This window comes from Amblyomma maculatum, chromosome 4, assembly GCF_055883805.1.
Source record: "Amblyomma maculatum isolate TAMU_Amacu chromosome 4, ASM5588380v1, whole genome shotgun sequence".
NCBI lineage: Eukaryota > Metazoa > Arthropoda > Arachnida > Ixodida > Ixodidae > Amblyomma > Amblyomma maculatum.
The window spans coordinates 180,002,547-180,025,005 of NC_139347.1; the positions used below are offsets into that span (position 1 = coordinate 180,002,547).

Consider the following 22,459-nt stretch of genomic DNA (forward strand, 5'->3'; position numbering starts at 1 on the left):
GATGACCCAGTTAAGCTTCAGTCTGTAGCGTCTTACCGTCCTATAAGTCTAACGAATGTTGACTATAAAATTTACATGAAAGTATTAGGGCGACGACTCCAACGTGAAATTACTTCTCTTGTAGGCCCACATCAGACATGCGGTATAAAAGGAAGGACCATTTTTACTAACATACACGCAGCAAGGAGTGTTCTCGAATGTTGTGACGCGATGCATGACCACGTAGCCATGATGCAATTAGACCTCCACAAAGCATTTGATAAAGTGGCACATGAAATTTTGTTCTCTGTTTTAGAGTATGTCAATGCTGGTTCCGTGATTACAAAGGGCGTGAAAATGGCTTACGAGTGCTGTTCAACGAGACTGGTCGTGAATAAGCAGTTAACTGATCGTATACCTGTTCAGTCGTCAGTAAGGCAGGGCTGTCCTCTGTCTCCCCTTTTGTTTGCGCTTTATGGAGCCTTTCTGTCTAAGATTGCTTACAAGGCCAAACATACGCGGTTATAGATTTTTTCAAAGTGAAGTTCGGGTTTTGGCATGCGCGGACGATATTGCGGTTTTTTGTACTGACCATGAGAGCGTGCAAGAAGTTGTAAAAGAAGCCACTGCTTTTTGCACTGCAAGTGGAAGTGAAATTAGTTGGGCAAAGTGTTTAGGATTTTGGCACGGAAACTGGCAATACGCGCCTGAATTATTCTCCAGTATGCAATGGACCACAACGCCAGGCAATTACCTTGGTGTGCCACTAAAGCATTACCGTGAAAGCAAGGAATGTTGGGCCGGTGAAGTTGAGCAAGTGAAAACCCAAACAAACAAATTGGGAGGACATAACTTTTCTATGTTCTCAAGAGCTACTGTTTGCAATATGTTCCCAGTTGCAAAATTTTTTTACATGCGGCAAGTCTTATGTATTTCAAGAATCTCTGTTCAAAAACTGCATAGGCTATTTGCCACGTTTGTGTGGGCTTCAACATGGGAGCGTACCAGTCGATGCAATCTGTTTCATACGGTGCATAATGGTGGACTGGGACTACTTAAAGCAGATTGTAACTAGGTTCTTTTTTTTTGCGCGAACAAAGCGATGTTTTTCTTAGAACGGTAATCCAAGTGCGACTGCGTGATTCACTGCCGGAATATGTAGTTTCCACTATGTCTACAGGGCCAATGGCTCTAAGTGCTTTTCTTCGTGAAGTTGTCGCGTCTTTCCAAATAGTGAAGGCGAGATTTTCAAATGAGTATATGTGTACTGTTAAGCGAACACGGCTTTACAAAGATTTATTGGAAACCTTTTTACCTGTGCCTCTTTATCGCTCTGTACATGCTTTGGGTCCGGAGCGGGACGTGTTGAAAAGAGTGAAAAGAATGCCCATCAGATCGTCCGCTAAATCTTTCTTTTTTCAATTGCATACCGGCACTCTTCCGGTGAAGCCATGGCTGGAAAGCAAAGGCCTTTTCGTGCCTTGGTCTGCTGACTGTTTAATTTGCAAAAAGCTGGAAACCATAGTGCATATTTTCCTTGATTGTCACGATGCGGTTTTTTTGTGGGACGTGCTACAGCGTACTATTAAAAAGGACTTACCAATAACGCCGTTTGGCATACGCTACCTTCCATGCGCCCAGCCAGGAGAAGTGCCCAGTGATTTATTGGTCTTGTGTATGCAAAGCATATGGAGAACGCAGATGGATGTTCGCCATGAGCATGTTGTCATACACCCAGCCCATCAGTATTTTGTTGAAAGTGTAATGTACACGCGTGATGTTTTCGGAGGGCAATCTGAACCACCGGAATGGCTGCCAGTCTTGGACAAGCTCATGTCACTTAATCCATTCTATCGCAGATAACCTGTCAGAAAGTGTCTTGTTTTTAATTCCATGCGACTTTTCATCGTTCTTTGTAGTTGCCATGTCGGTAATAAAAAAAAAAAAGTAAGGATGGCCGAGCGGTCTAAGGCGCCAGACTCAAGGTTAAATAAACGAGATTTCTGGTCCACGGATGTGGGCGTGGGTTCGAATCCCACTTCTGACAAATTTTTTTCCTTCGTATATTTCTCGCATGCAGTACGGTGCTTCACTTGAAATCTGTCTGGCAGTGTCAGGATGACCGAACGGTCTAAGGCGCCAAACTCAAGGTTAAATGCCTTGCCTACTAGTATGTGGACTAAACGAGATTTCTGGTCCACGGATGTGGGCGTGGGTTCGAATCCCACTTCTGACAAATTTTTTCCTTCGTATATTTCTCGCGTGCAGTAAGGTGCTTCACTTGAAATCTGTCTGGCAGTGTCAGGATGGCCGAACGGTCTAAGGCGCCAAACTCAAGGTTAAATGCCTTGCCTACTAGTATGTGGACTAAACGAGATTTCTGGTCCACGGATGTGGGCGTGGGTTCGAATCCCACTTCTGACAAATTTTTTCCTTCGTATATTTCTCGCGTGCAGTAAGGTGTTTCACTTGAAATCTGTCTGGCAGTGTCAGGATGACCGAACGGTCTAAGGCGCCAAACTCAAGGTTAAATGCCTTGCCTACTAGTATGTGGACTAAACGAGATTTCTGGTCCACGGATGTGGGCGTGGGTTCGAATCCCACTTATGACAAATTTTTTTTCCTTTGTATATTTCGAGCATGCAGTACGGTGCTTCACTTGAAATCTGTCTGGCAGTGTCAGGATGGCCGAGTGTTCATTCTACTTCCGGCTACCGTTCGGTGCGGACGCAGGATCATGGGCTCCACCGGAGCGGCGATAGCGGCCCAGGCTGGCCGCGAAAACAGGTCCGACGCAAGTACTGATAGCGAGTATCAGATCGTTTTGCCTCAGCAACCTACAGGACGTGTTGCGTTAAACACGCTTTTTTTTGCACGGAGATGTTAAAGCTAGACCCTTCCGAGTCGAGGATTTCCGCGATGCGCTCGCCGAGACGGACGCGCTCCCCGAGGTTGGCGCATTGGGGGCGTATCAGGTAAATCACGTATGGGCTGTCACTTTCAAGACCGCTGAAGCCACAAAGCGCATCTGTGCTTTGAAAGAGCTTAACGTTAAGGGGCGACGATGCATTATTTTCGACCCTCAAGACCAGCAAGTCCGCCTCCCACTTCACTGGATGCTCCACGGTGTGGCTGACGAAGAAACGTAACCGAAGTCACCCGTGAATGATGGCGCGTCTCGGGTGTAAACGAAAAAGGCTCCACAACACAGTCCGTACTCCTGAAGTTGAAGACAGGGATGAAATTGGATGACCTTCCCCATCAACTGAGGGTAGCAGGCGAGTTGGCGCTCGTCGTAGTGCCCGGAAGGCCTATGCAATGTCTACGTTGCCACGGCTCCGGACACGTGCGACGCGAGTGTAAAGTGGCGCGTTGCTCTCGCTGCCGGCGCTTCGGACACGCGGAAGTGGAGTGTGTGCGCACGTACGCGGCGGCAACGGTACCAGCTATGAGAGAGGAGACGCCCGAGGACGTGATGGACGTTGCCGAGGCTGAAGAAGCAGCGAAGGAAACTCAAGACAACACGGGAGGTTCCGCAGTGCCAGATAATGTGGCGACATCGAATGGCACGGATAAAGAGGTGTGCGTGGACACCAGCACTCAAGAGCCAGCGTCGGCTGTATCGGAGTTGTCCTTGAAAGAGGACGTGTTCAGTCAAGGCGCCGCACAACAGGGACCAACAATGAGTGTGAGTGCTACCACGGAAGTCGGAGCTCGGACAACGGGCACCGCTTGTGCGCCAAAGCGTCCGCATGCTGAGGCCGGCAACTGTGCTGACAAAGGGAACCTTAGCAACAACGAGGAGCCACCAGCGAAAGCGACACAGAGCCGACGACCACCGTTCAGGCCCAAACCTAATACCTCGGCAGTCAGGAAAACCGCTGAAAAGCCTTCCCCGCAGCAAGTCGGGCCCATCATAAGTGATGGCGGTGGGACCTCTGGAACTGTCTAGCGGCACGCTAGACGTGAAAGGTAAGCGCCTTGCTCCCGGTGTCCTCTTTATGCATGAAAATGGCGATGAAACAGGCCCTGAGCGTAGCAACGCTTAACGTCCGTGGGTTGGCAGGGAGACGAAAACAAATCCAAGTACATCGGCTTGTGACAGAGCTAGACATAGACGTGCTAGCGGTTCAAGAAACCAAAGTGGAAGGGAAGGAGGCGACTGGGAGCATGGTGCAGCGTTTCACGTCAAGGTATGATGTGGCTGTTAGTCACGCGGTGGGTTCATCGGCTGGGTGCCACCTGCTTGTTAGGCGGTTGCCAGGACTGACAGTGCAGGCCGTGACCTCGTCCGCATGTGGAAGGCTCATTGTCTGCGACGTCGTTTTTCACAATAGCGAATGGCGCGTTCTGTCTGTGTATGCACACAATACTGTTGAAGAAAGGTTCAACTTCTTCACAAGCATGCAACGATATTTAAGTTCAGAGAGGAAACTCGTGGTGATGGGGGATTTTAACTGCGTGTTAAGCGCTAGAGATAAGACCTCAAACCGTGCCTACAAAGACGCAAGCACCGACTGTTTGTCCCAGATGATTGGTGAATTTTCGCTGGAAGACGTTGGGGAGTGTTTGGATGGTGCGCGCAGTGTGCTTTACACTCATTTCCAGGGATCCAGTCATGCGCGACTTGATCGGATTTATGTATCGTTGGATGCGATACCAAACTGTCAAAATTATGCCGTTATCGTGATTTCGTTTTCCGATCACTGTCTTGTGAAGTGCAGTATTGGACCTAGAAATCAAAGCAAACATTTTCTCTGACTCTGGAAGTTAAATTCTAAACTCTTAGATGACCAGATTTTACGTGATACTATATTAGAGAAGATAAAAGAAATAGAGAAGCGACCTAGCAGTAACATTGGGGAGCAGTGGGAGCTATTTAAACAAGAAATAAAGATGAAAGCGATAGAAAGAGGTAGTTACATTCGTCATAACGAAAAACGAGAAGAGGCAGGACTAAGGTCAACACTAAACATGTTAGTTGCTCAGGAAAGCAAACAGCCGGGGGTGTATAAAGATGACAAGAAAAATATTAAAAAGAAAATAGAGTTAATGGATGAGGAACGATATCGTGGAGCGATCCTTCGTGCAAGGTTTGAAAGATTGACAGCTGGCGAGGCCCCCACTAAGCGAGCCCTCAGTCTCGAAAAAGCACACGCTTGTCGAAACGAAATACTAGAAATAGAATGGAACGGCAGCCGTATGGCGGATAAGGATGACATAGCAGGTGCGTTCTATGATTACTATCAGCAGCTATTCCCAATAAGGGACATTGAGTTGGAGAAGTTTAAGGGGGTGTTTTTTTCTTCATTACCCCTACTGGACAACTGCACAAAAGAAAGACTAGAGCAGGTAATTTCCGAGCAAGATGTAGCACGAGCAATAGAAAACCTAAACCCAGGGAAGTCGCCTGGGCCTGACGGTTTGAGCGCAGCTTTCTACAAAGCATTTAAGGAAGAGCTATCCCCGCTGTTGGCAAAAGTTTTTAACGAAGGTTTCCACCTTAAAGTGTTGCCGCCTTCGTTTGCCACGTCACACACTGTGTTATTACCTAAAACTAATAAAACGGAGAAATTAAGATTTGTGACATCATACAGACCTGTATCACTAACAAATGTTGGTTACAAAATCCTTATGAAAGTTCTTGCGGCCAGGCTGCAGACAGTAATTCAAGAGATAGTCGGCACCCATCAGACTTGTGGCATCAAAGGACGGTCCATAACTACTAATATACATAAGGCGAGGTGCGTGCTGGAGTGCTGCGACGCTGTTTGCGCTAGGGTCGCGGTTCTCCAGCTCGACTTGGAAAAGGCTTTTGATTGTGTTTCTCATGGTGCTTTGTTTTCTATTTTGGACTATATCAACGTGGGTTCTGTTATCAGAGAGGGCGTGGCCCTGGCGTACCGAAACTGCACCACGAGATTGATTGTCAACAAGGAACTGGGCGATCCAATAAATGTGCAACGCTCGGTGCGCCAGGGCTGCCCCCTCAGCCCTCTTCTGTTCTGTATTTATATAGAAACTTTGTGCTTGTCTATTATACGAAGCGAATTTGTCCAGGGCTTCCAAGTGCATATGTGCGAGGTGAAACTCTTGGCGTACGCAGATGACGTAGCAGTTTTCTGCTTGGACAAAGAAAGTGTACTCAAGGCTGTTGAGATAGTGAAAGAATTCAGTGCGATCTCAGGAAGCCCAGTAAACTGGGGAAAGTGCTTAGGGTTCTGGCATGGGGAGTGATCATCGACACCCAATGTTTTTGCCAACGTAACCGGGGTCACAACACCGGTGAAGTATTTGGGCGTACCTTTGGAATGCTATGAAGACAGTGATACATTCTGGCGTGCCCAAGCTCAAGAAATAAGCGAGAAGGTCGACAAGTGGAAAGGGGCGCTGCTATCTATCTTCGCACGAGCCACTGTGTGCAATCTGTTTTTTGTGGCAAAGTTGTGGTATGTCATGCAGGTACTTCATTGTTCAAGGTTAAATGTACAAAAGCTTCATCGCGTTTTTTCAGTTTTTATTTGGGCATCCAAATGGGAAAGGTGTAGCCGAGATAACTTGTTTCGCCGGGTTCGAGAAGGTGGACTTGGGCTTGCTCATCTATTTGTACGCCAACTCGTTAGTCGGTTTATTTTCCACCGTGACGTCTCAGACCCTTTCTTACGTACTGCGTGCCAAGTAAGGCTCGTTCGGGCAGTGCCCAATTTTGTTGTCTCTACGAGAAGTATTCCAGGGCGAATTTCCAAGTTTTTTCAAGAAATAGTAAGCAGTGTCCGAATTTTAACTGCTCGTTTTTCGGTAGAATACTTGAGTACAGTCAAAAAGAAGAAACTGTACAACGATATTTGTGACAACCTTTTTCCTCTTCCTATGTACAGAGCCTTGTACAGCGAGAGTCTAGGTCAAGACGTATTAAAACGCGTGAAAAGAATGCCAGTTTCTCCGGGGGTAAAGACGTTTTTCTTTAAGCTACATACAGGTACATTATCGGTGAAAACATTTTTCGAAGACGAGGGTTTTTATCTGCCTTGGGGTTCACAATGCCTAATATGTAAACAACCAGGGACAGTAGACCATGTTTTTCTGCACTGCTGGGAGGGGGTTTATTTTTGGGACGTATTACAAAGACACTTAAAAAAGAATTACCTTTGGATCCACACGGAATCAGGTTCCTGCCGACTGATAATGAAGATGATGTACCCCTAGGCACCGTAATGTTGCTAGGATTACACAGTCTTTGGCGGTCCCGAATGGCGGGCTTCCACGTTGACCCTGAAGGTCGCCCTGCAAGGCTCTACTTTCGCGAGTGTATGTACACCTTTGTTGAAATGCACAAAGCGATGAGTGCAGTCCCAGCATGGATGGTGAAAGTTGAACCATTGGTAGAGTTGAAAGAATTTTAACTCGACAACGTCAACCCCAATAGGGTCAACGGCTTTTTTTACCTGTGTCATATTTATGTGAACATCACGAGCTGGAGTGTTCAGTTCAAGTTGTGTGTCAACCTTGGTTATGTTTATGACAGCCGGCAATAAAGAAAAAAAAAGAAAAAAAGGATGGCCGAGTGTTCTAAGGCGCCAGACTCAAGGTTCAATGCCTTGCCTACTAGTATGTGGGCTAAACGAGATTTCTGGTCCTCTGATGTGGGCGTGGGTTCGAATCCCACTTCTGACACATTTTTTTCCTTCGCATATTTCGAGCATGCAGTAGGGTGCTTCGCTTGAAATCCGTCTGGTAGTGTCAGGATGGCCGAGCGGTCTAAGGCGCCAGACTCAAGGTTAAATGCCTTGCCTACTAGTATGTGGGCTAAACGAGATTTCTGGTCCACGGATGTGGGCGTGGGTTCGAATCCCACTTCTGACACATTTTTTTCCTTCGTATATTTCGAGCATGCAGTACGGTGCTTCGCTTGAAATCTGTCTGGTAGTGTCAGGATGGCCGAGCGGTCTAAGGCGCCAGACTCAAGGTTCAATGCCTTGCCTACTAGTATGTGGGCTAAACGAGATTTCTGGTCCACGGATGTGGGCGTGGGTTCGAATCCCACTTCTGACACATTTTTTTCCTTCGTATATTTCGAGCATGCAGTACCGTGCTTCGCTTGAAATCTGTCTGGTAGTGTCAGGATGGCCGAGCATTCTACTTCCGGCCACCGAGCGTGACGGACGTGTTCATCATGGGCTCCCAAGGAGCGGATTCAGCGGCCCAGCTGGGCCGTGGTATCAGGAGTACGGAAAGGCCTGCCAAGGATTATGAACTGGTTCTGCCGCATCTGCCTACAGGTTCGAGTGTTTTACATACTGTTTTTTTGCATGGAGACATAAAAGCCAGGCCGTACCGGGTGGAGCACTTTCGAGACTCCCTCGCTCGTCTTTCACTGCTGCCGGAAGTGGTTGCCCTCGGGGCATATCAGATGAATCATGTGTGGGCTGTAACGTTTAAAGGGGAAGAGGCGAAAGCGAAGATTTTGCAAGCCGAAGCTTTTGAAGTGAAGGAGCACCGATGCGTGGTCATTGACCCTTGCAACCAAGGCATCAGGCTAAAACTTTTCTGGCTGCTTCACGGCGTGCACGACGATGATGTGCGAGCGGCGTTGGCGGCTTTTGGAAAAGTCACCGAAATATCAAGAGAAAAGTGGAAGGTGCAAGGGTGTGTCGACAAGGCTTCAACGACACGAACGGTCACGCTGAAGCTAAAAGTGGGCGTGACCATTGAGGACCTGCCGCATCAGCTTCGGGTCGCCGAGGACGTCGCACTCGTCCACGTGCCAGGCAGAGCCCCGCTTTGCCTCCGGTGCCGGGGGAAAGGACATATACGGCGTGATTGTCGTGTGCCGCGCTGCGGGCTGTGTCGTCGCTACGGCCATGACGAGTCGCAGTGTGTGCGCACGTATGCCAACGTTGCAGGCCCCGTGCCGTGTGAAGTGGCTGGCGAGCACTTGATGGACGCAGTGGACGCCGAGGAAGCTAGCAGTGGAATCACTGAGGATGCAGAGCAGAAAGAACAATCCTCTGAGAAGACCCCTGCTCTGAAAGAACACCGTGAATCAGATTTGATAGTTCCGTTGTCAAATGTTACTGAGACCGAGACACCCACGAAAGAAGACGGCAATGCCAGTGCTGCAAGCCCAGCTTTGGCTACGCAACACAGTGAGGAACAGGGGAACACTGAAGCTGAGATGCCAGCTGCTTCTACCTTGCCTGTGAAGCGGGTGCATGAAGACAGTGTCAACGAGGAATCAACCCAAGGAGGAGCGGAAAGCGGACAGCCTCCACTGAAGGCGGCCCCCCTTCGCCGGGCGTCCTTCAAGCCAAGGCCAAACGTTCCCCCAGACCGGAGAACTGTGTCACCTGTGCCTCCGCCATAGCGGGGGTACCCTTTCCGGTCGAGACGTTGCAAGCCCGGTCCATGATCGGGAGCAGCGCTTGGAACGACGGACGGACTCGCCAAAAAGGAAGAATGGTCATCCCGTGCAACAGATCAACCGCAATGCTGTCTTTCTGCAAAAGCGATGTGAGTGATATATGTTTCGCGATTTATAATTTCTTGAGATGGCGACCAATTTAACCACTAGCTTACGCGTAGCCACGCTAAATGTGAGGGGGCTGTCAACGCGTCGGAGACAACTGCAGCTGAACCGCATTCTGCTGGAAAATGAAATTGATGTGCTAGCAGTTCAAGAGAGCAAAATGGAAAGCGAACAACAAACAGATAAAATGGCTGAAATATATCGTTCTAGATATAGTGTTTGCGTTTGTCATGCGGTTGGAAGATCGGGGGGATGTGTCATTTTCATTCGAAATTGTATACTGTGCGTACAGTCTGTGTTCTCGTGTGAGAGTGGTCGGCTTTTGATATGTGATTTCAGTTTTTCTGGATTGGACTGGAGAGTGATCTGTGTTTATGCGCCTACTAGAACGTCTGAGCGCGAAGAGTTTTTTCACTATATGAAATCCTTCCTAATACATGAGAGGCGTGTTCTCCTGCTTGGAGACTTCAACTGTGTCTGTAGACCGGAAGATAGAACAACAGACCGTGTCCTTCGTAACAAAAGTGCAGAGTTACTTATTGACATTGTTAATGAGGCAGAGCTTGAAGATGCTGGCTGTATACTGACGCATGAAGGTCAAGCATTGTTCACGCACTTTCAAGGTAGCTGTCATGCAAGGTTGGACCGAATATATGTTCCTATTGATTGTGTGCCCTTGTGCTCGGAATATCAAACACTTCCCATGAGCTTTAGTGACCATTCCCTCGTAATGATTACTCTAGGCATGAAAAGTAAGGCAACAAAGTTCAATTGGGAGCTATGGAAATTTAATGAAAAGCTGCTGCTGGATGAAGAGTTTACCACTAAAGTGAAAGAATATATTACGCATCTGTTGCAAAATGACTTTAATTTTATACAAGCATGGGAGCAGTTTAAGTGCGATATAAAGATAGCTGCTATTGACCGAGCATGCACTCTCCGACGTAAAGAAAGAGAACAAGAAAAAGAACTTCGAAGCACACTTGAATACATGCTTAGCATGGAGAGCGTTAAGCCTGGCTTGTTCGCCCAAGATATAAAAAAGATAAAAACCAAACTTGAGGTGATAGACGAAGAGAAGTATCGCGGTGCGGTGATAAGGGCACGCAGCGAAAAATTGTGGCTCGGAGAGACGCCCACGAAAAGGGCACTTAGTGATGAAAAACGGTACGCAGTGTCAAAAGAGATAAAAGAAATCTGCTATCAGAACGTAGTTACCTCGGAAAAGAAAACGATTGAACGGGCGTTTGTAGAATTTTACAGGGAATTGTTTAGCCTGAAAACACCGGACATCGAACGCTTCAGACAAGACTTTCTGTCGCTGATGCCAAGAGTGGAAGACGAAGTTGCGCAGACACTTGAAGCAAGTATTACTTCCGAGGAAATTGAGGCCGCTATAGGGGAATTAAATTCCAGTATGTCACCCGGACCAGATGGTCTTGGTGCTGCCATATACAAGGCCTTTCCAACTGAAATGGCTGTTTTACTGGAAAGAGTTATTAATGAATGCTACGAAAAGAACGTACCTCCTCCGTCTTTTCGAATGTCACACGTTGTACTAATCCCGAAAACAGATGACCCAGTTAAGCTTCAGTCTGTAGCGTCTTACCGTCCTATAAGTCTAACGAATGTTGACTATAAAATTTACATGAAAGTATTAGGGCGAAGACTCCAAAGTGTAATTACTTCTCTTGTAGGCCCACATCAGACATGCGGTATAAAAGGAAGGACCATTTTTACTAACATACACGCAGCAAGGAGTGTACTCGAATGTTGTGACGCGATGCATGACCACGTAGCCATGATGCAATTAGACCTCCACAAAGCATTTGATAAAGTGGTACATGAAATTTTGTTCTCTGTTTTAGAGTATGTCAATGCTGGTTCCATGATTACAAATGGCGTGAAAATGGTTTACGAGTGCTGTTCAGCGAGACTGGTCGTGAATAAGCATTTAACCGAGCGTATACCTGTCCAGTCGTCAGTAAGGCAGGGCTGTCCTCTTTCTCCCCTTTTGTTTGCGCTTTATCTGGAGCCTTTCTGTTTAAGATTACTTGCAAGGCCAAACATACGCGGTTATAGATTTTTTCAAAGTGAAGTTCGGGTTTTGGCATACGCGGACGATATTGCGGTTTTTTGTACTGACCATGAGAGCGTGCAAGAAGTTGTAAAAGAAGCCACTGCTTTTTGCACTGCAAGTGGAAGTGAAATTAGTTGGGCAAAGTGTTTAGGATTTTGGCACGGAAACTGGCAATACGCGCCTGAACTGTTCTCCAGTATGCAATGGACAACAACGCCAGGCAATTACCTTGGTGTGCCACTAAAGCATTACCGTGAAAGCAAGGAATGTTGGGCCGGGGAAGTTGAGCAAGTGAAAACCCAAACAAACAAATTGGGAGGACATAACTTTTCTATGTTCTCAAGAGCTACCGTTTGCAATATGTTCCTAGTTGCAAAAATTTTTTACATGCTGCAAGTGTTATCTATGTCAAGAATCTCTGCTCAAAAACTGCATAGGGTATTTGCCACGTTTGTGTGGGCTTCAACATGGGAGCGTACCAGTCGATGCAATCTTTTTCATACGGTGCATAATGGTGGACTGGGACTACTTAAAGCAGATTGTAACCAGGTTCTTTTTTTTGCGCGAACAAAGCGATGTTTTTCTTAGAACGGTAATCCAAGTGCGATTGCGTGATTCACTGCCGGAATATGTAGTTTCCACTATGTCTACAGGGCCAATGGCTCTAAGTGCTTTTCTTCGTGAAGTTGTCGCGTCCTACCAAATAGTGAAGGCAAGATTTTCAAATGAGTATATGTGTACTGTTACGCGAAAACGGCTGTACAAAGATTTATTGGAAACCTTTTTACCTGTGCCTCTTTATCGCGCTGTATGTGCTTTGGGTCCGGAGCGGGACGTGTTGAAGAGAGTGAAAAGAATGCCCATCAGATCGTCCGCTAAATCTTTCTTTTTTCAATTGCATACCGGCACTCCTCCGGTGAAGCCATGGCTGGAAAGCAAAGGCCTTTTCGTGCCTTGGTCTGCTGACTGTTTAATTTGCAAAAAGCTGGAAACCATAGAGCATATTTTCCTTGATTGTCACGATGCGGTTTTTTTGTGGGACGTGCTGCAGCGCACTATTAAAAAGGACTTACCAATAACGCCGTTTGGCATACGCTACCTTCCATGCGCCCAGCCAGGAGAAGTGCCCAGTGATTTATTGATGGTCTTGTGTATGCACAGCATATGGAGAACGCGGATGGATGTTCGGCATGAGCATGTTGTCGTACACCCAGCCCATCAATACTTTGTTGAAAGTGTAATGTACACGCGTGATGTTTTCGGAGGGCAATCTGAACCCCCGGATTGGCTGCCAGTCTTGGACAAGCTCATGTCACCTAATCCATTTTATCACAAGAAACCTGTAAGAAAGTGACTTGTGTTTTTAATTCCATGCGACTTTTCATCGTTCTTTGTAGTTGCCAAGTCGGTAATAAAGAAAAAAAAAAAAGTCAGGATGGCCGAGCGGTCTAAGGCGCCAGACTCAAGGTTCAATGCCTTGCCTACTAGTATGTGGGCTAAACGAGATTTCTGGTCCTCTGATGTGGTCGTGGGTTCGAATCCCACTTTAGACACATTTTTTTCCTTCGTATATTTCGAGCATGCAGTACGGTGCTTCGCTTGAAATCTGTCTGGTAGTGTCAGGATGGCCGAGCGGTCATTCTACTTCCGGCCACCGGCGTGTACGGACGCAGAATCATGAGCTCCGGCGGAGCGGCGATTGCGGCCCAGGCTGGCCGCGGTAACAGGCTTAACGCAATCGATGATAAGGAATATCAGCTCATTTTGCCGCATCTGCCCACCGGACGTGTTGTTTTCAACACAGTTTTTTTGCACGGAGACGTACGAGTGCGACCCTTCAGGGTTGAAGATTTCCGGGACGCCCTGGCCAAGACTGGTACGCTCCCAGGCGTGGTGGCCTTGGGGGCTTACCAAATAAACCATGTCTGGGCGGTGGCTTTGAGCAGCACTGAAGCAACCAAGCGGCTGGTAGCCTTCAAGGAGCTCCAAGTGAAAGGTCGACGGTGCATCGTCATTGACCCGGAGGACCAACAGGTGAAGCTACGGCTCCACTGGATGTTGCATGGCGTGGCGGATGAGGACATCCGAACTTCTTTTGCGGCTTTCGGTGAGGTGACCGAAGTGACCCGTGAGCGGTGGCGAGTAAAGGGCGTGCTCGAAAAGGGCTCCACAACGAGAGCCGTACTCCTGAAGTTGAAGCCCGGGATGAGGATAGAAGACCTGCCTCACCAGATAAGAGTAGCAGGGGAGTTGGCCCTTGTTGTGGTGCCTGGGCGGCCAATGCAGTGCCTGCGCTGCCGAGGGACCGGGCATGTGCGCCGGGAATGTAAAATTCCGCGGTGTTCGACATGTAAGCGTTTTGGCCACTCCGAGGAAGATTGCGTACGAACGTATGCAGTGGCCACTGCACCGACAGCGAGGGCGGACATGACGGAGCACCAAATGGATGTCGCAGAGACAGAAGAGGCCGCAAAGGGGGTCGGAGAAGCTGAAAAGCTAACAGCAACGACAGGCATGTTAGGGCCCCCGGGGGGCGGTGACAAGATACTCAGTAGGCCAGACAAGGAAGTCACGCTACCGAACAACGGACCGTCAGAGGAAGAAAGTGTGAGCGATGCCGAGAGCTCAAAAACTGAACTTCCGGAGTCTGCGGGCCGACAGGAAACCCTTGAAAAGAGCAGCGGCCGAGCGACCAACGTCCAAGGCCCTGCGAAGCGTGCCCACGACGAGAGCACAAGTGAGACAATCCAGGCAGAGGCAGCTAGCAACGACGAGCCGCCGATAAAAACGCCAATAGGGAGGAGGGCGACCTTCAAACCAAGACCGAACGTCTCGGCGGACAGGAGAGCTGCCGAAAAGCCGCCCCTGTCACAAGGTCTGCCAGTCCAACCTCATGGCTCTGGCGTCAACGAAAGCGTCTAGCGCCATGCTAGACGTGAGAGGTAAGCACCATGCTCTTGGCCTCTTTTCACTCTAAGAAAATGGCTTATGAACTGTCACTAAAGATTGCGACCCTTAACGTGAGAGGTCTAGCAGCGAAAAGGAAGCAGAGCCAAGTCCTGCGCCTTTTAAATGAAAATGACATCGATATACTTGGAGTTCAAGAGACAAAAGTCGAGGGTGAACAAGAGACCGAGAGCATGGTGCAACGTTTCACGTCGCGGTTTTACGCAGTTGTCAGCCATGCAGTCGGTACTTCTGCTGGATGCGTCCTGTTTGTGAAGAAGTTGCCGGGTCTTGTAGTGCAGTCGCATGCTTCATTTCCGTCGGGTCGGGGCGTGGTCCTTGATTTTAGTTTTTGCTCGGCTGAGTGGCGTGCTGTTTGTATATATGCACCTACGATAGTTGATGAGAGGGCTGCTTTGTTTGATTTTGTTGAAGAGTATTTAAACACGGATAAGCAACTTGTCTTACTGGGAGATTTCAATTGTGTACTGAGGTCCGGTGACAAAACTAGCCTTCGTACATTTAGGGATCGTAGCACAGAGGTACTTTCGCGCTTGATTGACGAGTTTGCACTGGAAGACGTTGCAGAGTGTCTCACGAGCGAGCGACGGGTTCAGTATACGCATTTTCAGGGTGCTAGCCACGCCCGCCTTGACAGAATTTATGTGGCCGCAGAACTGGCTCCAAAATGCCAGGATTATCATGTTTTGGCGGTAACGTACTCAGATCACTGCATGGTTCAGTGTAGAATTGGACCAAGAAAGGGAGGTAGCGGTTTTAATTGGGAATTGTGGAAGTTAAATAATAAACTGCTGAATGACGAGCAATTCACCAGACTAGTAGAAGAAGAAATTGGTAATATTTGTCAGGAGGACACCCACGAACTGGGTCAAGAATGGGAACTGTGTAAGCAACAAATTAAAATCAAAGCTATAGAAAAGGCCAGCTGCATACGGTTTCAAGAAAAACAAAATGAAATGCATTTAAGATCTTTGCTAGATAAATTGTTAGCCCTGGAGTGTAACACGCCAGGGTTATACATGGACGACGTTAGAAAAATAAAACAAAGACTTCAACTGAATGACGAAGACCGTTATCGCGGAGCACTGGTACGTGCGAGAGCGGAAAAATTGGCCATGGATGAGACGCCGACAAAAAGATCGTTGGGAATAGAAAAAGCAAATGCAAGGTTAAATCACGTGGCAGAGGTAGATTGGGCAGGACGCACAGAAACCGATAACGAAGGAATCGCGAAAGCTTTCCGGGAGTATTATGAAGAGCTATTTTCGTCCCGAGAGGTTAATTTGGACCGTTTTAAAGAATCCTTTCTTGACGCGATGCCAAAAATTGATGACGAACAAAAAGAAAGACTGGAGCGGCCAATAAGCGAAAAAGAAGTGCAGCAGGCAATAGAAAATTTAAACCCTGGGAAATCACCCGGGCCTGATGGCCTGAGTGCGGCTTTTTATAAAGCGTTCAAGCAACAGCTATCTCCTTTGTTGTGTACCTTATTTAATGAAGCGTATGAGCTGAAGGCACTGCCTGCGTCTTTCGGATCGTCGCACACAGTACTTATTCCGAAAACTGACCAACCAGATAAGCTTAGGCAGTTGTCGTCTTACAGGCCCATTGCTCTGACAAACGTTGATTACAAGATTTATATGAAGGTACTTGCTGGCAGACTACAAACGGTTATATGCGAACTAGTGGGCCCTCACCAAACGTGCGGTATCAAAGGGCGATCCATCTTTCAGAACATTCACAAAGCGAGAAGTGTGCTCGAATGCTGCGACGCAACTCATGCGTGTGTTGCTTTACTGCAGTTCGACTTGGAGAAAGCTTTTGATTGTGTGGCGCATACTATTCTGTTCAGTATATTAGACCATGTTAATGTCGGCTCTGTTATTCGAGAGGGAGTGGCCTTGGCGTACCGTAACTGCACTACGAGATTAATTGTCAATAAGTCACTGGGGGCCCCCATCAACGTACGACGTTCGGTGCGCCAAGGTTGCCCCCTCAGCCCTCTTTTGTTCGGCATTTATATTGAAACATTGTGTTTAAGCATCCTACAAAACAATGACATTGATGGTTTTCGACTGCAGGAGTCAGAAGTCAAATTGCTGGCTTACGCAGACGACGTTGCGGTTTTTTGTGTAAATAAGGAGAGCATAAAGAGGACAGTGGATGTGGTAAAACATTTTAGCAAAGTCACAGGGAGTAAAGTTAACTGGGGTAAGTGCCTGGGATTTTGGCACGGAGAATGGCAGCTGACCCCCGACACTTTCGCTAATGTGTCGTGGGTTACAACGCCTGCAAAGTACTTGGGTGTGCCCTTGGAATTTTACAAGGAAAGCGAGCCATACTGGCTAGAGCAGGTCAGAGAAACCCGTGAAAAAGCGGAGAAATGGAAAAGCGCTCAATTATCAATATTTGCAAGAGCCGCAGTTTGTAACCTGTTTTTAATTAGTAAGTTATGGTATGTTATGCAAGTGTTGCATTGCTCCCGCGTAAATGTGCAAAAATTGCATCGAGTTTTTGCGGTGTTTGTTTGGGCCTCGAGTTGGGAGAGGTGCAGTCGGACAAATTTGTTCCGGCAGGTGAAGCATGGAGGGCTTGGTCTGGGTCATTTGTTTGTGCGACAGATTGTCAACCGGTTTATGTTTTTTAGGGATGCCAGTGATCCATTCCTGCGCACAGTGTGTCAACAAAGACTTGGTCGAGCGTTGCCTGATTTCGTAGTTTATACGCAATGTATGCCGGGATCTCTTTTTGGATTCTTTAGGGAAATTGTTTTGAGCGTGAAATTCTTAAGCGCACGTTTTTCGAAAGAGTATTTAAGTAATGTTAACAGGAGAACATTATACAAGGATGTTTGTGAAGTGGTGTTCCCGGTGCCATTGTACCGAGCTTTATACTATGGAGGCACAGGAAGTAATGTATTAAAACGCGTAAAGAAAATGCAAGTTGCTACGGGAGCTAAAACTTTTTTCTTTATGCTACATACCGGTACTTTGAGTGTAAAATCATTTATGGAGGAAAAGGGTATTTTCCTACCGTGGGGGGCCCAATGTCTCATCTGCAAACAGCCAGAGACAATAGATCACGTGTTTTTGCATTGCTGGGAGGGGGTATATTTGTGGGATGTACTGCAAAGGACAATTAAAAAACAGTTGCCACTTGATTCCCATGGCATTAGGTATTTGCCATTGGATAACTACGATGATATGCCGTTAGACCAGGTTATGTTAATGTGCCTCCACACTATATGGCGCGCACGAATGGCTGGTTATCACTGCGATCCAGATGCACGGCCAGCCCGCATGTATTTCCGTGAAAGTATGCAGCGATGGCTCGACGTGCTTAAATTGAAACCATGTGCTCCTGAGTGGCTGTCAAAGCTGGAAGCTTTGACGGTGCTCAAGGAATTTTAAAATGACAATGCCTGCCCCTCAGTGGGGGATAGGCAACGCGAACTAGCTTTGTGTACATATATTATTCCTTTGTTCCTGTTGTTTTGTTTTCCAGTGCGTTGTATTTGTGTCAAAGTCAGGCAATAAAGAAAAAAAAAAAAAAGGATGGCCGAGCGGTCTAAGGCGCCAGACTCAAGGTTAAATGCCTTGCCTACTAGTATGTGGGCTAAACGAGATTTCTGGTCCACGGATGTGGGCGTGGGTTCGAATCCCACTTCTGACACATTTTTTTCCTTCGTATATTTCGAGCATGCAGTACGGTGCTTCGCTTGAAATCCGTCTGGTAGTGTCAGGATGGCCGAGCGGTCTAAGGCGCCAGACTCAAGGTTAAATGCCTTGCCTACTAGTATGTGGGCTAAACGAGATTTCTGGTCCTCTGATGTGGGCGTGGGTTCGAATTCCACTTCTGACACATTTTTCTCCTTCGTATATTTCGAGCATGCAGTAGGGTGCTTCGCTTGAAATCCGTCTGGTAGTGTCAGGATGGCCGAGCGGTCTAAGGCGCCAGACTCAAGGTTAAATGCCTTGCCTACTAGTATGTGGGCTAAACGAGATTTCTGGTCCACGGATGTGGGCGTGGGTTCGAATCCCACTTCTGACACATTTTTTTCCTTCGTATATTTCGAGCATGCAGTACGGTGCTTCGCTTGAAATCTGTCTGGTAGTGTCAGGATGGCCGAGCGGTCTAAGGCGCCAGACTCAAGGTTAAATGCCTTGCCTACTAGTATGTGGGCTAAACGAGATTTCTGGTCCACGGATGTGGGCGTGGGTTCGAATCCCACTTCTGACACATTTTTTTCCTTCGTATATTTCGAGCATGCAGTACGGGGCTTCGCTTGAAATCTGTCTTGTAGTGTCAGGATGGCCGAGGATTCTGCTTCCGGCCACGCCAGTGAACGGAAGCAGGATGCAGGGCTCCTCAGGAGCGGCTTCAGCGGCCATGTCAGGCCGCGGTAACAGGACTGCTGAAAAGGACAACACTTACCAGGTCGTTTTGCCTGCACTTCCAACAGGTCGGTTTGTTTTGAATACCGTTTTTTTGCACGCCGATATCAGGGCCCGCCCGTACCGGGTGGAAGATTTCCGGGATGCTTTAGCACAACACTCGCTAATCCCCGATGTTATCGCTATGGGGGCGTATCGGATGAGCCACGTCTGGGCCGTCACTCTCAAGGATACTGAAGCCGTCAACAAGATTGTCAGTGTAGGTGAGCTGTCTGTGAAAAACGGTCGCTGCTTGGTGATTGACCCGGCGAACCAGGACGTGCGACTCAAACTTCACTGGCTACTTCACAACGTGCCAGATGAAGATGTTCGTGCTGCATTTGCGCCGTACGGAAAGGTGTCAGACGTTTCCCGGGAGCGCTGGCGTGTTAAAGGTATGCTGGAAAAGGGCTCTACAACCAGACTCGTCACGCTGAAGCTCAAAGCTAGCATGAAGCTCGACGACCTGCCGCATAAGCTGAATGTTAGCGGTGAGCTCGCGCTCGTCATTGTGCCAGGCAGACCCCCGTTGTGCCTACGCTGCCGGAGTACGGGTCACATCCGCAAAGAGTGCCGGGTTCCTCGCTGCGGAAACTGCCGACGGTTCGGGCATGAAGACAATCAGTGTGCACGAACCTACGCTAGCATTGCCGGACCTGGGACCAGCGAAGACTCGTCCGAGTTAATTATGGACGAGGCGGATGCGGAGGAGGCTGCTGACATTAGAGGTCAGTCAACGAAACAGGACGCGCCTTCCATGACGGTTTTAACAAAGGATAAGGTGAGGTCTCAAATGAAAAGAATGAACCTCGGCATATCTTGAACGCTCCATCCCAGGACCATGAAAGCGAGTCAAAGGAAGGGTCAGAAGACTTAACCAAATTTTCTGACGCTGGGGATCATCTCAGTACTGAGCCTTCCTGTACTGATGCCATGGAGGTTGGGCCGGAGACAGCAGCCTTAATTGCCGCGAAACGTCCGCATGAGGTAAGCGTCGAGGAGACTCAGCTGCCAGGCGGTGTTTGTGGTGAGCCGCCGCCGAAAACTTATGGCATCCGAAGAGCCACGTTAAGACCGAAGCCGAACTTCTCGGCCGACACGCGGCAGGCGGGGAAACCGCCTCCGTAGTTTTTGTGGTGACCTGAACGATTTGTGGGTCGGCTGCCTACCGACCAGCGTCACGAACCTTCTACAGCCAAGTGGTGCGTGTGTTAGCAAAAATGAAACACTGGGCTTGGACTTCGTTTGAATGCATCCCGACATTCTGCTGGCAGGACATTACATGCATGCATACGCCGCTCTTTGTCAGAAGCGGAGGCCACGCAACCATGAAGGTAGGCACCATGCCGGTACTGGCCTCTCTCTAGTACATGACTCTCAAGCTTAATTCGCCGTTACACGTAGCTACTTTGAATGTTAGAGGACTGGGAGCGAGAAGGCGACAATGCCAGCTCAGTCGCCTCCTTGTGGATAATGATATAGATATAGCAGCTGTGCAAGAGTCAAATATTGAGAGCCAAGAAAGCACTGACCGTATGGTGGCTTCTTTTCAAACAAACTTCTATGTGTCTGCATGCCATTCTGTTGGTGTCTCGGGTGGATGCCTTTTATTCATACGTAACACGCTGGGAGCAAGCGTAGAGTCCGTTTTTGCCTGTCCAAGTGGTCGGCTTTTGGTTACCGATTTTACCTACTCTAATTTATGCTGGCGTGTTGTGTGTGTGTGTATGCTCCCAATTCAGGGCGTGAGCGTGAATTGTTCAGTCTATTGAGTTGTGGTTGAAGGTCGACAAAATCTTGCTTGTACTTGGTGACTACAACTGTGTGTGCGCTGCTGTGGACCGAGCGGCCAAGTGTAAACCTCGAAGAGACAGAAGCTCCGTGCTGTTGAATGCACTTGTGCATGAGTATAGCCTTGAGGATGTTGGTAGTGTGTTCTCCACTGGAAACCAGCCAGAGTTCACGCACTTTCAGCGAGATAGCCATGCCAGATTGGACAGGGTGTATACCTCGGTTGATCTGGTCTCCCTATGTACTGCATATGAGGTCAAACCTGTGTCTTTCAGCGATCATTGTCTCGTGAGTGCAGTGTTTGGTCGCAAAGGAAAGAAATCGCGCTTTAACTGGTACCTATGGAAACTGAATGCCAAACTTCTTGCCGATGAAGAGTTCCTTACTGAAGTTAAGACAGAGTTTGAAAATCGTCTTGCTATGCGACCAGTAAGTTTTGCAGCGGAATGGGACAGCTTGAAAGAGTGGGTCAAATTGAAAGCCATAGAAAACATTAGTAAGGTGCGGTACAAAGAGGAAGAAAAAGAAAAAGAACTGAATGAACAACTTGCTCTTTTTTTGAGCATGGAAAGTACTGTGCCAGGGCATTTCGCCAGTAAAATACGAGAGCTTAAAAGTGAGCTGGAAACAATCGACAGCGAAAGATACACAGCGGCTGTCATACGTGCAAGGGCTGAAAAACTTTGGGCTGGAGAAGTGCCGACAAAACGAGCCCTAGCAGACGAGAAAAGATACGCCTGCCAGAAAGAAATAAGGAGTATAAGGTATGCCGGCTATATCACTGAAGATGCTAAAGATATTCAGCGTGCCGTAGCAGAGCACTTCGAAGAACTGCTTAGCGCTAAGCTTGAGACTGTAGGCGGCTTTCAAACAGATTTTCTAAGTCTGATGCCTGCACTGGATGACGAAAGTAAAGCGCGCCTAGAAACACCGATAACGTTGCAGGAGATAGAATCTGCAATAGATGACCTGACACCTGGGAAGGCCCCTGGGCCGGATGGTCTAAGCGCTGCCTTCTTTAAAACTTTTCAGCAGTATGCGACTCAGTTTATGCTCGATGTAATCACTGAAGCTTATGGACGTAATACTGTTCCATTGTCTTTCGCTACATCGCACATTGTGCTAATACCCAAGACAGATGATCCGGAAAAACGACTGTTGGTGGGGTCATATCGACCGATTAGCCTCACCAATGTTGACTACAAGGTGTATATGAAGGTTTTAGCAAAAAGACTGCAAAGCGTAATAAAAAAACTGGTTGGGTCTCATCAAACGTGCGGCATCAAGGGTCGATCCATTGCCACGAATATACATGTCGCAAGAACCGTACTAGAATGTGTTGATGCACTCGGTGGTCAGATAGCCATGATGCAGTTAGATTTGGCGAAAGCCTTTGACCGTGTTTCTCACGAAATTCTTTTTTCCATTTTGGAGCATTGTAACCTTGGAAAAGTCATAGTGGAGGGTGTTAACATGGCTTATGCGAACTGCACGACCCGTATTATTGTGAACGGTGAACTGACTGACAGCATCGCAGTACGTTCATCGGTAAGGCAGGGCTGCCCACTCTCACCCCTGCTTTTTGCACTGTATTTAGAGCCACTTTGCTTGGCTATCATTGATAGCAATCGCATTTTAGGGTTCAAGCTGCAATCAGCACACGTGAAAATGCTGGCATATGCT

General features: G+C 48.0%; 5 non-coding genes across 5 annotated transcripts; all 5 read left to right on the top strand.

The window, feature by feature from the left end:
- The first annotated feature begins 1,926 nt into the window (after window positions 1-1,926).
- TRNAL-CAA (transfer RNA leucine (anticodon CAA)) lies at window positions 1,927-2,026 on the top strand. Its single transcript is given in 2 exon segments — window positions 1,927-1,964; window positions 1,981-2,026. It is a non-coding gene; the product is annotated as a tRNA-Leu (tRNA).
- A 5,692-nt stretch (window positions 2,027-7,718) lies between these two features.
- Window positions 7,719-7,842, top strand: TRNAL-CAA (transfer RNA leucine (anticodon CAA)). Its single transcript has 2 exons — window positions 7,719-7,756; window positions 7,797-7,842. It is a non-coding gene; the product is annotated as a tRNA-Leu (tRNA).
- A 65-nt stretch (window positions 7,843-7,907) lies between these two features.
- On the top strand, window positions 7,908-8,031 carry TRNAL-CAA (transfer RNA leucine (anticodon CAA)). The gene is made up of 2 exons: window positions 7,908-7,945; window positions 7,986-8,031. It is a non-coding gene; the product is annotated as a tRNA-Leu (tRNA).
- A 10,447-nt stretch (window positions 8,032-18,478) lies between these two features.
- TRNAL-CAA (transfer RNA leucine (anticodon CAA)) lies at window positions 18,479-18,602 on the top strand. Its single transcript has 2 exons — window positions 18,479-18,516; window positions 18,557-18,602. It is a non-coding gene; the product is annotated as a tRNA-Leu (tRNA).
- A 65-nt stretch (window positions 18,603-18,667) lies between these two features.
- Window positions 18,668-18,791, top strand: TRNAL-CAA (transfer RNA leucine (anticodon CAA)). Its single transcript has 2 exons — window positions 18,668-18,705; window positions 18,746-18,791. It is a non-coding gene; the product is annotated as a tRNA-Leu (tRNA).
- The last annotated feature ends 3,668 nt before the right edge of the window (window positions 18,792-22,459 follow it).